This window comes from Columba livia, chromosome 13 (genome assembly GCF_036013475.1).
Source record: "Columba livia isolate bColLiv1 breed racing homer chromosome 13, bColLiv1.pat.W.v2, whole genome shotgun sequence".
NCBI lineage: Eukaryota > Metazoa > Chordata > Aves > Columbiformes > Columbidae > Columba > Columba livia.
In genome coordinates, this window is record NC_088614.1 from 2441696 (window position 1) to 2457458 (window position 15763).

The 15763-nt window shown below is 39.9% G+C and overlaps 1 long non-coding RNA gene across 1 annotated transcript in view; it reads right to left on the reverse strand.

Annotated features, from left to right (window-relative positions):
* Positions 1 to 15763, reverse strand: part of LOC110360434 (uncharacterized) — a 522839-nt gene that overhangs the window by 1056 nt on the left and 506020 nt on the right. The window contains exons 18-23 of the long non-coding RNA XR_010465887.1: positions 10056 to 10231; positions 7194 to 9446; positions 4793 to 5017; positions 3302 to 3423; positions 1485 to 1691; positions 22 to 320 (exon numbers count right to left, since the gene is read on the reverse strand). This is a non-coding gene — a long non-coding RNA (uncharacterized LOC110360434). The remainder of the gene's footprint in view (positions 1 to 21; positions 321 to 1484; positions 1692 to 3301; positions 3424 to 4792; positions 5018 to 7193; positions 9447 to 10055; positions 10232 to 15763) is intronic.

Below are 15763 nucleotides of genomic sequence, written 5' to 3' on the forward strand. Positions count from 1 at the left end.
TAAATAAGGGAATGTGCTAACCTCAAACAAATGTGCAGCAGCGTGCCCATGCTGAGCGTGTTGGTGGAGCTGCCCAGGACCAGAGAGGAGGAATTCCCCATTCCCATTCGCACCAGTCCCCACTGGAACGCTTCTTGGCAGAGGAGCAGAAGGGACAAGGACACTCTCTGCTACTTCAGTAGCATAAAATAAAGTGCTTCTAATTATATCCACACTTTCTGCAGGTCCTCTTTTACTGCTGGTGTGATGTAAATCATCCTTAGTGATGAGAAAGAAAGTCAGGCTTGTGCCGTCTGTGCTTTTGAACAGTGGGAAAGATGCTGTTTAAAGAATATGGAAACAGAAGTACTGAGAATTACTTGAAAAATGGAAACTGTTGGTTTGCTAATGTTTTCATAGGTCAAAGAGCTCTCATTAGAAGGGGTTTCCATAACAACCAACAGCATTTGGTTAAAAGAGGTGCATAACGTAGCAAATAAATCCTTGGGACACAGCTTATATAAAAAAAGTCATCAAATACTTTGGTAAATCTCCATTCTTAGTTTACTCAACAAAAATGGCCTGGGATAACAGACAGCATCAGAAAACTCAAGGAGTGTTTGTACCGACCAAGTCTGGAAACGGCCACAAGAATTTTGTTCAAAGCCTTTGGTGGCTTACAGCCTTCAAGTGTTTCTAAAAACAGCCTTAAATTTCTAAACCGCAAGACTAAATTTCAAATGCTTAGACACATAATTTAGAGGTCAGTACTTCTTGCGTTTCCTCAGGAGCTTAATGAACATATACAATTAGACCTGGGAATTAGGAAGTTGGAGCTTTAACTCGTCTGCTAGATGCTAATACTTGGGGAATACCCAAACTGTATTTCTGAAAATAAACTCTCAATAATTTTTTATTGCAACTCTTTGAGGGGAGAAATTGTTGTATCTTCTTCACAAAGAGTCTGATCAGTCACAGAATTCAGTAAATCTAGCTGAACTTGTCTTTAAGACTAACAGAGATCTCACATGCATTTATGTCAACCCTAAGCTACAATGAAAGAAGTGTGAGTCTATAAATGAGGAGTTTCCAATGAAAGAGGTGGTTAAAGCATTTTAACCCTATTCAATCAAGGTCAGTTTTCTTCTGAATTATACCTGTTCCCTTGTCCAGTGTTTTAGATACCTTCCAAGTGTCTATCGACAGAGTTTATAAGTGGCATTCAACAACGAAGAAGAAAGAAAGCTGCTCACGAAACTCCCCCTTTCCCCATGCGATAAAAAGCAGTGTTCCAGAGGAGGAGACAAAAGAGTGGTTGGGTCCCAGTCGTATGTGCCCATGGGAAAGAGGTGGTGAAAAGAGGCCAATGGCTCTGGGAATGGGGGACAAGAGGGAAGAGCACAAATCAGCTTTATGAGCTAGCAAATGATGGATGGCCGAACGCCAACTGAGAGCAAAACATACGACTGAGTTTGTATTGTTGCGATTATTAAAGGTTATCTTACTTTTAATTTTTTGTGGTAGGTGCTCTTACTCCTTCCTTACAGAAACCCTTGATTTTCACTTGCTAGATACTTAGATGCACTTGTCATACCCAAGAGGTGATTTTGGTTCTCGGATGCCAGGAAACCTTTCTGCTGATCAAAACACAGCTGCACAGGCTTGCTGAGCTATTAACGGGTGCCACAACTCTGGGGTATGTCTGTCTATACCTGTGAAAATAGATATAATTAATATAACAGATATCATATGTATATGAAAACCCAGGTGATAAAAAAAAAGATGACTTATAGTAAGACAAGGTTTTAATTTGCCAAACCAAATCAAGATATCTGAATCACTTAACCAAGTGTATACAATCTCCACCGGACTACTGCCGCTGCAGGGACATCAGCAAGCTCTTAATCCATTTTATTTTACGTTGAGCTTGTTTTTTAATGAAAGATCTTAAGAAACACAATTTTAAAATATACTTTAATTGGCTTTTTCCAGGCTGTCACCTCTCTACAGCCTTTAAAAAGCTCCTTCCATTATTTCCCACAAGTTGCTTGGACATACAACGTCAGACCGCAAGACTATGTGAATTGCCATTCAGTGGCCATTGAGCCTGGGTATTAAAACAATGAACAAGCAACTTCCTATCTTTTATATAAAATGCTTTCAGTTTAAGACAGGGAAAAGAATATTTTCTTATGGATAACCTTTTTATCCATTACAGAAATGCATATCATCCCCTTTTACTAACAAATAACAGAGAGCAGCAATATCTTCACTATACTTTATTATATTAATACATTTTATATTACAATTTTATCTTCTTCACTTTGACATTTATTTCCTCTTTAATGAGTCAAAAAACCTATCCAAGAGCTCTTGACTTTAAGCACATTCTTAACATCAGCATATTAACTGTCACATTCAAGCTAAGCGGCTTAACTTATCTGTTTGAGATCTTTGTCAAACAAGACCTAAACCTCACGATTTAAAAAAATTGATGTAAATGGAAACTTTCACTTTAGTGGTACTGAAAAGACAATAACGCTGCTCCATCATCATCATAGTACAAACATTCAGTATTATGGTTTTGCTCCCAAATATCTTTATCTGTGATCACTGCCTTTTCATGTAATAAAAAATACTGACCAAAACCGAGTTTAACAGAGATTCTGAAGTCTTGATTTGCAACAGTTAGTCCATTCTGAACCTTTCCTTTTATTTCCTTTTCTATTGTGAGGGCAAATGATTGTTGTAGCTTTCACCATGAGCTCAAGCAGAAGACCAGGCTCCAGTTCATGCAGATGGGTGTAACACTAATTTTCTTGAAGGATATTACAAATATAACTATAAGTAAATTAATGCAAAAACAAGAGGGGATTTTTTATAATCTTGGGTAATTCTGAGCAAAGTTTCAAAGGACTCCAGGTTCCTCTCAGGAATCTGGATGAAACAATTGAAGGTTTAGAATATTTCTGAATCCTGACTCTTCAGTCACATTATCATGAATCATATTATCAAAGCAAGGGAAATCACACATGAAAATATACCGTAGATATGATTAATTTTCAAGAACAATTTTAGAATCAGATTCCTTGTTAATTGTGACTATTTTAACGGAAGGAGATAAAACAATCTGCCTGGCATTTTGACAAGAGTCCCATACTTCTCCTCCCTCCTAATCCAAAACAACTTGGCAGGATTTGGGGTTTCTGAAAGAACACTGGTGATAGATTTTCCGTATATACCTTTCTTTTTTTTCCCCTCTCTGCTCAGAAGAGCATCTCTTGGTGGGTCAGAAATACCCTCCGACGTCAAGGAAACTGACCTTACTCTTGAATATTTGGTCCAACAGAGTGTTTCTATATTCAAGCTGTCTTTCAGTGGTTACGGTATTTCTGACTTCTTGCTCCTTTCCTGTGAAACTGGGAGATAGCGTTTGTTTGCTTCCTTGTTCGCATGTACGAGGAAGTGAGAGAAAAAAAATGTAAATTCTTTGAAGAATGATTGCCACATGAGATAATTCCATCTGCCCGCCTCATTTGGCATTTTCAACTCAATTTCTCCATTTCTCCTGAGGAACAATCCAGATCTTCCTAGTAATATGCACCATTTAAGTGCTGGACATGTGCTACAATAATAACAATTACAAATAATTAATGGGGTGAACGAATAATGCCAATTAATTGGTGCAATGATGTTTCTATGACAGACTCCAGCTTTATGGAGTTGTTCATTTTTAAGCCTAAAAGCTTTCTGATACCTTTTGTCAGGCAACAATGTGACTTGACCACCTCAGTTCATAAATCTGTCGCACCAGATGCACATAGTCATGGGCTGTGCTCCTACTTCAGTCAAAATTTCAATCAACACCTAGTGCAGAACTAAGTTTAAGCTTAAACACTTGGGCATAATAAAGCAGATTTCCTGATGAATACTTACGAAATAATTTCATTGCATATTCCCTGAGGAAACTTGACAAGAATAGAAGTGTTGGTGTGTATATGTACTTCGTTATGTATTGTCAAATCAAACCCTGGGTTAGAGCAAGACTTCGGCCTCTTGTTAACTCCAGGCTTATTAACCTCAGTCATCAAATACAATGGACTTTACAGACATGCCTAAACCTATGCTGAAGCTACATTCAGAATAGAAATGCTTTACTGGACCGAGAGTTAAACCGAGGCATGGTCTTGTTCTGCCACATTTTGAAGACCCTTTGTACTTCTCACCCTTCTACTGTCAAGACCAACAGTTCAATCAAAACCCCAATCTTTTCACTTTGCATTTTGTTTCTTTCTGCACCACATCTTGACTGCAGAGAGAAAAAAATTCAAGAATCATGCAGCAGATTGTCACAAAAATTTTCAGGTCTACTGAAACAAAATCCACAGCTCCACTGAAATAACCAACAGGTATCAAAGAGTTTGTGTTGATTCACGTGTATCGGCACCATATTCTGTCAGAAGCGATGGAGGCTTTTCATCTGCTCTGGTGTAAAAATCAGACACATGGATGTGAAATCTGGGCTCACCCCCCAACTCTCTGCCCCCCGTTCCGTTCTGCAGATGACCCATGACAAACCCTTGCTGGTGGGCAGGGGGAGGGAGATACAGACAGTCATGAACCGGACGTCTTCCAGACCTCGCTAGCAGCATTCCACAGAGAAGACATCAGCGCTTTGTTAAGGACTTTAAACAGGAAAACGACTTCAGAAGTCACGAGCCAAAAGGATGGTGGCTGTTTCTGTGAAACTCCTAGCCAGGTCAGCAAACGCAACCACCAAGTGACCAGAATGCTTTATTGGATATTCACTCACCAAGATGTTTCTCTGTGCACGTTTAATGTTTCTTGTAAGCCACAAATTATTTTCTCCAAGCACACTCTTCTCAACCATTCACACACTTGGTCAGATTTGGAGCCTGGCTGTCACAAAGTTCTTTCACCACGTTGTAGAGTTGTTCCTCCAGCCTGATGTCTCTGTACCAGGCAGTTCTGTGCAGTCACCAGAGCTCATGACACCCTCATTTGCAGTCACTAATACCTTGGAAACAGAAGGGGAAAAGAGACAGACTTAAAATGCCCAGATTAAATAATAACAATATGAATATTCTTATTGCCTTTTGGCAAAAGTCAATGGCACTTGAGAAATTAAGAAGGTCTTACAGCTCTGATTCGGTAACTCAATGGAGTTACACTAGTATATATGGTGTCTCAGAGTATTAAAAAAAAAGCAATCAGACCAGTAACTTCTAGCTAAATAGTGATACTTGGGTCAGAGAATAGAATCCTGCATGCACTTCAGCAAGCCAAAATTTTACCCCCTTGATACGCACTGTATAGAATACAAATTGTGTACGATTTTTTTGTTCATTTGTTTTCAGATTAAAATTTAAAGATATTTGACAAGTTCCCAAACTTGCTTGTAAAAATCCCCAAGTCACGAGCCAGGCGGATAAAAATCTGTTCACTGTAAAAAGGGAAGGGGGCAGGGTGGAGAAGGAAAGATTTGTTGATAAGTTTGCTACACTATCAAATGTTTAACCACAGCCTGGAGTTCAAATTGCCATTCATGGGAAGTTCCTGTTTATTAGAATATGAAAAGTATTCAGCAAAACTATATTTTGTTTTTGAAGGGGATGCACCCCAGTAATTAGGTGTAAGACCAGATCTGTTTTTTCGGAACACAGCAATGCGAGTCACAAAACCACTCTGAAACTATGCTTCATCCCATCTAAAGTTTCTTGAGAGCATACTCCTACTTGAAACAAGCAATAAAATAACACAGGAGAAAACGGATGGGGGAGAAATCACAGAGGCATTTATCCAGCTGAATGTAGGACCATGTTGACTTGTCTAAATCTATATAAAGAAAATGGCCTGCGAGTCACTCCGAAAGTGATGAGAACCCATGCTTCAAACACATGTCTTGAAAGAATGTCAGAAATCTCGTTCCCCTTTTGGCTGCGGTTACAGATGCTTTCTCCAGACAGTGGGCTCACTAGTTTCAATTGTCTGGAGTACTCAAAAATACATTTTCCCCTGGAAGATAGTCTGCATATGCTTACAATAAACATTAACAAAATCAAATGACTTTCACTTCGGGATGAATACTTTCAAGTAAGTCTGTTAGAGACACTAATAGCAAATTGCTATTAATTAGTTTTTCCAATCTACTTTGGTTGCACTAATGAACACAATTGCTTCTAACATATTTACACGCGGGATAAATCGTGACTCTCTCTATATGCCTGTGAAATGCCCGAGATAAAATGGAGATATTCTGCTGCCAGAACACATGGGAGCCACATTAGGGCAGGTGAATCCTGCTGGTTTTCGGTGTCTCTGGACGCTGTTGGTTGAGGAACAACCTGGAGCAGCTGCCTGCACCCCCTGCCAGACGACCGTCCGGCTGCCGGGGCTCGATCAGTGCCAATTCTGGCACTTTCTGGCCACAAAATTTCTAAGTTACATAACATGGAAACTCTCAGCTCTGCAAAGCCAATGAAACCGCATTTTCCTATAATCGCTACTTCCCCTTTCTGCACGTTACCCACTTGTAATGGCTGGTTGTAAATTATACGATAGTATCTCTAGAGGTGGGAACTTCTTTTCTTCTGCTTGTGAATGCAACCCAACAAGAGGTCTCCAGCCCTGATGGGACATTTCAGGGCATAACTAGAAGGACAGCAATCGTACTAATGCCTCACAGATCCCTTTTGCTAAGCTCAAATATGGAACAGAAGTAAGAATTAGAATTATGTCTATACCACAACTTAAAAAAGAAAAAAAACATAATGTCGCCTTCAGCAATTTGAAGTTGGTTACTGGAAAATCCCTAGAGACAGCGAAGCAAAGCTCCTGGTAATTTGCTTCACCAAGTCCTAAATAGTACTGAAACGCAATCCAATTATTTTTAGAAATTATCTGCTCTATTTTTGTGCAATTTTTCCTAACAGCTCTGAGTACCTAAAGAAGTACTGCAGCGGACCACAAGGCCTAGATAGAGCTGAGAAACCTGCATGCATCACATAAAGCATATGATTCCACAACTCATTAAGTCTAATTTATGGCATATGTAATTAAGCACCTTTGAATTGAACCCAGGCCTCTAGAGATAATAACACTTAGAACTTATATAGGGCTTTTCATCTTCAAAGTGCTTTACAAACATTAACTAATTAACAACATAATAAGACATGAAAGGCCAATGTACTTACCCATAGTGCTGCATAGCCTCTGTATAATTCAGATTTTGATGTTTTTCAATGCGAGATCCAATCTGGGTGCGCTGGGAGGGTTTACTGTGGCCACAATCAGAAAGCATGACTTTGTACACATCCTATATCTGAATTTCCAGAGTATTTTCCCTTCTCTGCTGTTTATTGCTGCGTCAGAAGAAACAGCTCCCAAAGGTGGCGGAAGGTCTGGAAACCAGCAGCTCACAGTGGTCTCAGGGTTTTGGAGTTTCCTGGAGGATTCACTGCACAGGATTTCTGGTACCACCTAAACCCACATCCTTCCCGATGTAAATCTAATAATAATTATATGTAGTATCTAGCCACTGGCTAAACTATGAGGGAGAAGAGCTTATTTCAGCTCAAATACATTTTTCTACTAAAACCTGCAATATTTTGTCACTTCTCTCTACTCTCCTGAAAAGTCTGAAGCACATAGCCAGCTTACTTTTTTTTTTTTTTTTTAATTGCTTGGTCTAATTTACAAACAAGCCTCTTGATACAGCATACATTTGCCTTATCTCAATGAATGTTTTCTTGGTGAGAGCAACGTTGCAGATATTTTATCAGATTACTTGAACCCCCCCTAAACATTTCTAATATAGAAAGATGAAGAATAAAATAAAAGGGGAGCAACTGATCTGGACAGTTTAAGTGACCGGTCCTTCAGACATCAGCCTGTGCAGATCGGTTTCACGAGCTCAGAATGTTGACCATTGTCTGTGCATGTGCTGTGTTTGAGCATCACCTGTCCACCAGATATAAAGATAACGGATGTTGTGGCAGCATCTCTTGTCTCCACCCAGACAACATTTGCCTCTGTCCCCTTGGGGATCTTACTGAGCACCAAAACCTGAGAATTTGGACGCCACTGGGAAAATATACCAAGCACGTAAGAGAGAACTATGCACATGCACCTCCCTAACTGCACATTAAACATTTCAGAAACAAACCCAAATGACTCAGCGGTAGCGGTACAGGTGGAACCCCCGGAGAAATTAAAGAAAATGAGACATATCATGGACCAGAAAGCGAAATGCATGTGAACCCAGCGAGCTTTTGTGCCTCCCCACAGACAAGCAGTCCAGAACAAGTCCTGAAAGGTAACAATCTCACAGTAGTAATGCACACAAGAGATCCCACGATAAACATAGGGTCTAATTAAAAGCGTTACAATTTTTAAATGCAAATGTAGAATAGAACTGTCAAAATGTTTTATCCCTAAAGTGTGAATGCTAACCTTCCCATGCTTATTACATAGCAGCACATTTTAATTTGCCTGAAGCGGAGTTGAATAAAGCAAGTATCACAGAGTCAAACGGATATTTCAAAGTACTGCTCTTCACAATAACTGTGTGTCTGAGCAAAGCTTCAAATGGTGATCAATTGATTACCAAAATCAAAGAATACATTTCCCTAATGAGCCTCTAGAAAGCACTCAAAAGCACCAGAGAAAACAGCATAAAGCTCCACCAAACAACATTCTTCTCTAAAATATTTACAAATGCAACTTTTTACTGCTTTTCTTGTTTATAGCTTAGATCTGCACAGCTCTAGAGTGAAGAATAAAGCACTTCTGATTCAGTTTCAGCGTGGCAAACTCAGTTAAATAAAGATGGAAAACAGTTTGAAATGATCCAAAGGTATACTTTAGGTCGTATTGCAAATCACACTCCCTCTGGTACAATTGCTCAAATGGCTTTTAAACAAAGTTCTGGTAAAATATATACATTCTCTAATTGCAAATCGTGTGTGAATATCCTTGTTTGATAATGCACAGCTCTTGATTTTTTTCCCCCTAGAAATGATAGATCTGTTCACACTTACTTGTTCCTATGGAATTTTCTTTCTGCCCAGCACTGCCTGTCAGAGGGTTCCTATACGGCCCTGACAAGGATGTTTAAAGGTGAGATGCTGGGCCTGGTTTTGAGCTCATCTCAGCCAGTTACTCTTTGTTCAGCAGAGGCCTCTGCTGAGCTGAGTGCAGCACACACAGCACTTATGGGTATCCTCTGGCTCCTCCCCACGTCAGGACAGCTATTCCTGAGAACCATTAAATATTAACCATAACTACTGGTGTTCTGTCCATCTGCCATCTTCAGTGAGTTGGTCCGTGCTGCTGGCATGATGTTGTGCTTCTATTGTTCCGTCTTCCATAAGGGAGTTCCTCTGTCAGTGAAGGTCAGAGAATAACTGTTCACCAAATACACCTGGTTCTCATTTAATGACTTTAACCTGAAAAAAATGGGATGAAAATAGGAAAACTAACTTTCAAACCAAAACAAACCTATTATATGAGCTTACTCATGTTTTATCCATCCTTCCACATGCAGGTTGTTCTCTGGTACCACCTCTTGCAGTCGCCTCATCTGCTGTGCTGCCCTCACCATGAAAAAACCTGAGCTGGGGAGCAGATTCTGCCATATGCTCCCTCTATAAGTTCAAGGGTTTTCATAAGCATATTGGCCCTTCTGGGCACTCTTGCTTTTACTCCTTCATCTCAGTAAAAGGTATTGTCCTAAAGAACACGATGGGATTGAGCCCATCAGGTGACTGCTGCCCTAGTCTGGAAATTTTAAGGGAAGAGCCTGAAGGATCAAACTCATTTCATTGATTTAAATGAAACGTTTGCTCAGCTACAACTGGAAATACCAATCGAAAAGCCTCTACTCTCTGAGCTTCTGACATTCGATATTAAGGTTCTGACCTATCGGGATGTAGATTTTATAGCCCTTAACCTTTCCCATAAGATGCTGCTTTGTTAAAGGGAAAACAAACAAACCAACCCAACCCACGCCACATTACACTCTTGGTAATTCGTAGAGTAACAGAGATTACGCTGACCCACAGGATTTCTCTCTTTTCCACACAACCACCTTTCTGAAACATGCCTCTATGCTGAGATCCTCTTGTGGAAGCAGAGAGTTCTCCAGGATTTCTTGCATCTTAAGCAAGCGAACAAATATTTAGCCGTATGACGATTAGGCAGTTGACTCTCCACCTGTACTTTCAGCTCCAATCTGGAAAAGAAGCACAGTTGAAGAAGCCTGTCATGGGGAAAAAGAAAGTGGGAAGAAAACAACAGAAATGGTGACTGGCCAGTGCTGACAGAGGAGCCTGAAACATGGAAAACACACAATTTATAGGGAAGGAATATTTTCATTCTCCTTATATTTTTGCAGATCATTCCATCTGGGCCATGTTTCACTTTAACAAACCAGGATTTATTCCCTATTGCTCTGTGCGTGATGGCAAAGGGAAGTTTCAGTGAACACACAGATAACACAGGAAACTTCCCAGCATTTTGTATGACCTCAGGGTGCTGAGGAGGTGTCACAATCTCTGTCTCTCACTGGTATTTGCTGGTTTTCTCTGGCGCTCACCAGGAACATCAACTCATTCAGCAGCTGGGTGGGATAAGACACATTTTATTCTACCCTGTCCCATCTTTCTCTGTTACTGAGAGAATTTGCATCGGCAAAGCTGGCGACATTTTTCTTCCAATGCTGTTATTCCCATACTGCATGTACACCTGCCTTCTCCTCCTTTGATGCTGTATCAGATCATCCTTCAGTATTTCAGTCAGCTCTGGGAGAAAACAGCAATTCTGCCTCTGGATCTTGGTTTTGATACAGGTTTGGTAATCACATGCATATCCTTAGTCTTACAACAGGTGATTTAATGGTGCTGTTAATCCCATTTTAAATCTACAGAGGTCAGGCAGACAGTAGGACTGGAGGTCAGGCACCAAACCCAGATTTCCTGTTCAACGTTCATTCATTTTCTGATACATCAGTTTTTGCTTTTTGCTATTAAGTATTTGTGTATCAGGTACAAAAAAGGCATGAGTGCCACAAACAAGTCGACGAAAGCAATTAAATGAAGTATTTAAATAGGCAATGGTGTTTGTTTCTTCTTGCATGGGACTGTCTGTCCATCCCACAAGGCAAGAGGAGGTTCTCCCTGTGCCAGCAGGGCTGTAACTCTGCAGAGAGTTCCTGAAGTGCTCGTATTGATCGGACAAGATGGAACATGTTACTGAGGCAATTGGTCAGGCTAAAGCAACGATGGCAGCACACGGGATATTATGGATGGCTGAAGGAGCCGAGAACATCTATCTTTCTGTCTATCTACCTCTTTTCCAAGATGTCTATCGCTATTGACCTCAGCTACCAAGGAACGATGACAGCACTTAATCATCAATAGATAAATACTGTTTATGCCATTAATTGGGAAATGGGTCAGATTTTCCTTGTTTGTACCTATGCTGGTCTTTTTTCTTTCTTTCACAGTTGTGAGACAGTAGCATTTTCTCACAGCCTGTGTGTGTTGTTTTGGGGCTTGTATCAGTGGCAACAGCATAGCTCTGTGTGTCTGCCAGGGCTTACTCAGTGCAGCTCCTTCCCAGCAAAGCAAAATAGCCAACTGATGATAATCCCTCTAATATTTCAAAAACCCAGTGCCTTTTCATCATATCTGGAATAGGATTTTGAAGCAGCAGCAGTGTGACCAGTTTGCACACCTGCTCCTTCACCTGTGGCCAGAAGTTTCCCAAATACCTGCAGAAAACCCACAGCTCCCACGGCTGTGTGTTCTCTGTCGTTAGTATTCAGCGACGAGACCGCAACAGTGCAGAGCTGTGTGGTTGCTGCTATTTTGCTTGCTCAAAGCTTTTGAGAACACTTCAGTGAAGCACATAATGCTGCCTTGGAATTGGCCGCTAAACCACATTTTGAGAAGAAGAAATGCAGGCGCTTGGCTGGGTGGCTTTGCCCAGTGCCACGGCTTGAACAGCCCCCAGCTCCCCCTGCAACACCTCCTCTCTCATAATGAGATTCCTCCCTAATACAACAGCTTCCCTCCTTTTTTAGAAAAATATATATTTTTAAAAATTATTTTTACATTACCTTTTCCCCTTTCACTCTGAGATTAAGGCTCTTAGGTGGTTTTAAACTCTTAGGAAAATTCATTTATCATTACAGAGTCTTACATTAAAACCAGGTTTTTAGGGGTAGCATTAGAAGCAATCGTGGTGCCCCCTGGTTTTATATGAAGTATTCCAAAAGGAGAGTTAGAGAGTCTAAATTAGGCAATGGAGTTTTTGCCTTGACATTTGGGAGGTTAAATTTTGCCTGTGCCTGTCAAGCTCAGAGAAGAGGAGATGGCATTTGGAGTAATCCAAAACTCCTGCAGAGTTACATTACCGTGGCAGCCAGACCGGAGTAAATCTAGGCTGAAGATCTATTGGTTCAATTACTGCTTGGGGTCAGGACATGCCATAAATTATTAGATATGCAAATGGAAAACTCTGACTCTTGATGAAAGAAAGATGGATGGATTTCTTAAATACTCATAATTAGTGCTAAGACTAACTATAGGCTGATGTCTAGTCACTTGCTTGTTAGAGATTTCTGTTCTTTAATTTTACCTGTGTGCACATATAAATAAATTTTTTTTTTGTTTTACGTGTGTGCCATATTTTAAAAAGAAACTTAAATTCAGAGGTGTGTGTTGAACTGTTTCTACAGTGCCCTGTAGTTCTGAAAAACAGGTTCAGAAAGAAGTTTAGAAGATGCCAATTCTCGTTTTGTTCTCACCATAGCGTAAATCTGAAGCGTAAATCTCTATATTCAGCCAGGACACCCTAGCAGTGTATTTGAAAGAGGACAAGTTCCCTTGCTTGGAGGAGGTGGGGTGTGCAAAGAATGCCACAAAACTTACTCGGGTTTGGGAATTTGCTGCACAGTGAACGAGTACTGGCGCACAATAAATATGAGCCCATCACAACAGCTCTGTGGTGCTTCGAATTTGTCATTAAGACACTATTGTATCACACCTGTTTTTGCTGCTCCTTCCATACATTATTAGCAGCCTTATTTCTCAGTGTGAATAAATTTGGAAGGATCTGACCCCTGTTTTTTTTCATGCGGAAAGTCTGCTACATCTATAAAAACTTGCCAAATTTCTCTTGAGGGTTCTCTCTCTTGGGAGAGAAGTTTTTAGTACATGTAAGACAAAATGATTATGAGTGTGAGAATAACGTGAGCTGCTCAACGCCACCTGCTGCTGCAGGGGGAAACATATTCTCAGATGCACCTTGGCCGAGCAGAAACAGATGCGGAACCACAGAAAACTTGTTCTGCTCCATAGCGAGCTTGCTCAGCAAAAATATATCACAATACGGGAGAGAATATACTTTCCTAAAACCGACGCTAAATTTCCAAGCAGCCTGTGTAAGCCGCCGGTTTCTGAAGGACACGCAGTGATCCCCATGAATGCTCTCATTTCTATCACTCTATTATAATAGATAGAATGCTTTTCAAAACTACTCTGGGCATCCTCAAGGCTCCTGTTTGCTGCCTAAATATCCACCTCTTGGCTATTGCTCTTGCTATTATTATTTTATTAAAAGTGGTTACACAGTGGCAGATGACAGCTAGACCATAAATTGATATTTACTTAAGTATTCTCGAAGTAGAGATCAGACATTATTAGTTCATACTGTGCAGTTTCCCTCAGAGAAAGAATATCAGGAAATACATTTTAGCTAGTTACAATATATATATTACTTTGAGATAAAAATGTTGTTTATATATGCAGGTACAGAGGCAATGGAATAAAATCTATTTCCTTGAACATGCCCATAAGATGCTGCTCTCACCACTTTTAATCTGGTGCAAGCCAGTGGTGTGTGTGGGGTTTGAAGCAGGATTATTTGATTCCAGCCGGACACCAACAGAATTGGGAAACAACTCCTTAAAGCCAAGGAAACTGTACATGGAGAATCATATAAACGAGATCAAAGAACTGGACTTTAAGTCTTTTCCTATACAATTCTGACAATTTTACATTTGTGAGGAGGCTTCAAGAAATAACCCAACATGCATAATTCATAATTTCTGTGTAGAAACACTAATAATCGTGAAAAGGAGTACAATTTTTCAAGCCTTTAAAAGATGTTTCATTTCAGATTTTATAACTGGTTCTTAATATTCATTTTGATTATGAGTTCTGGTCTGAATCAATCATGGATGTAGCAAAGTCAAAATTCAACGAGCTCTCCATTGACCAGGCAATGTACTCCCAAGTGGATGAAATTGGAGAAAAGCATCTGAAACACAACAGAAAAACAAGCAAACTAGAAGCACTAATCAATACTATCTCTTAGCTTTTGTTGTAAAAAATGTTTTTTAAAGAAATCCTATACACCCATGACAAAATTTGTAACAAGGCAACCAAGCAAAAATCCATGTTGGGAAAGTGACAAACAGCATAAACTGTATTTCTGCTTGACTTCTAGACAAAAACCAAGTGTAAATTCTGCTTAATGATGTTCAATTCTTCAGTGTTCTAGTGAGCATGGTCACTTGGTATCAGCTTTGGGACTGTTTATGCAGGTTGGCAGTTTTTAGGAAAGAATAATGCTAATTTCACAGAAACAGCAATTTCAAACTTACAAGAAAGATGCTGTAGAAGTTTAGCAGCATATAGGTATATTCTTTATTTCTATTCCCACAGCTCCTCTTGTGCAACTCATTTGATAAATATAAACTAGGTTGAACTCTCTCTCTCTCTCTATATATATATCTGCTATTTTGCAACATAATAATTCAGTGCAAGTAAATAAAAGCATATTTTTCAGTAGTTATAATAATCTGTGGCCAAAAAAAAAGCTCTTCACTAAACCTTCTGGACCTGCATAAAAACGTAGTTTAGTGATCATCTGGTAAATATTTTTAAATTATATTATAATTATATTTCCATGAAATGGCACAACGGGCCCATTCTCCCAACTTTTGTCTCATTCTCGTATAGAGGTTTGTTTAGATTGTGCTCAGTAATAGGAATTTTTTACAGCCAACTCAAAGTACATTTTATCATCTGGCCTCCTCTCCTCAGTTTGCTTATAGCCAATGACAAACTAATTATAATACACTGAATGCACTGTCTCTTCTTTTATTGCTTGTTTCTCTACTGCCTTCCCAGAAAGTTTGCAGTTAAAACAATTTTTACAGCTTTAAAGAACTGAAGCTAATTCATATTTCTAGAACTTCAGCCAGAGGTAACTATATTTTCAGCAACTGAATTTTCATTAAAATTTACAAAAGACCTCTGCCTTCCCTGATTTATTGTTGCATGAGGTAAAACTCCACCCAGTGTATAAAATCCTGTGTTACTCCACTTGTAGTCTGATCTAACACGTTATCAGCGGTTGCAAGTACATTTTATATCCCCGGCTGCTGAATCAAAAAAAAAAAGGTGCTACGAGCATCAATCTCCAGGATAAAAATCAGAGCAGGGTTTGACCTTAGCGATGCCTTTGGATAGTCTAACTTGTCTAAGTCCTCGCAACAATTACCAAGGGGCGGTTTGAAAATGCGGCTTTAATGGTGCAGACTGGAATTACCAGCAGCATCAAAGACTCGGACACCAACCCCAGAGATTTCCAAGCCCAGCAACAATTTGAGGAAACTCCGATGCTGCTGCAGGAATAAAATGGGCTGCAGACACCAGCCACAGGTTTTATCTGTGTTCTTTATTGGCTGCATCCC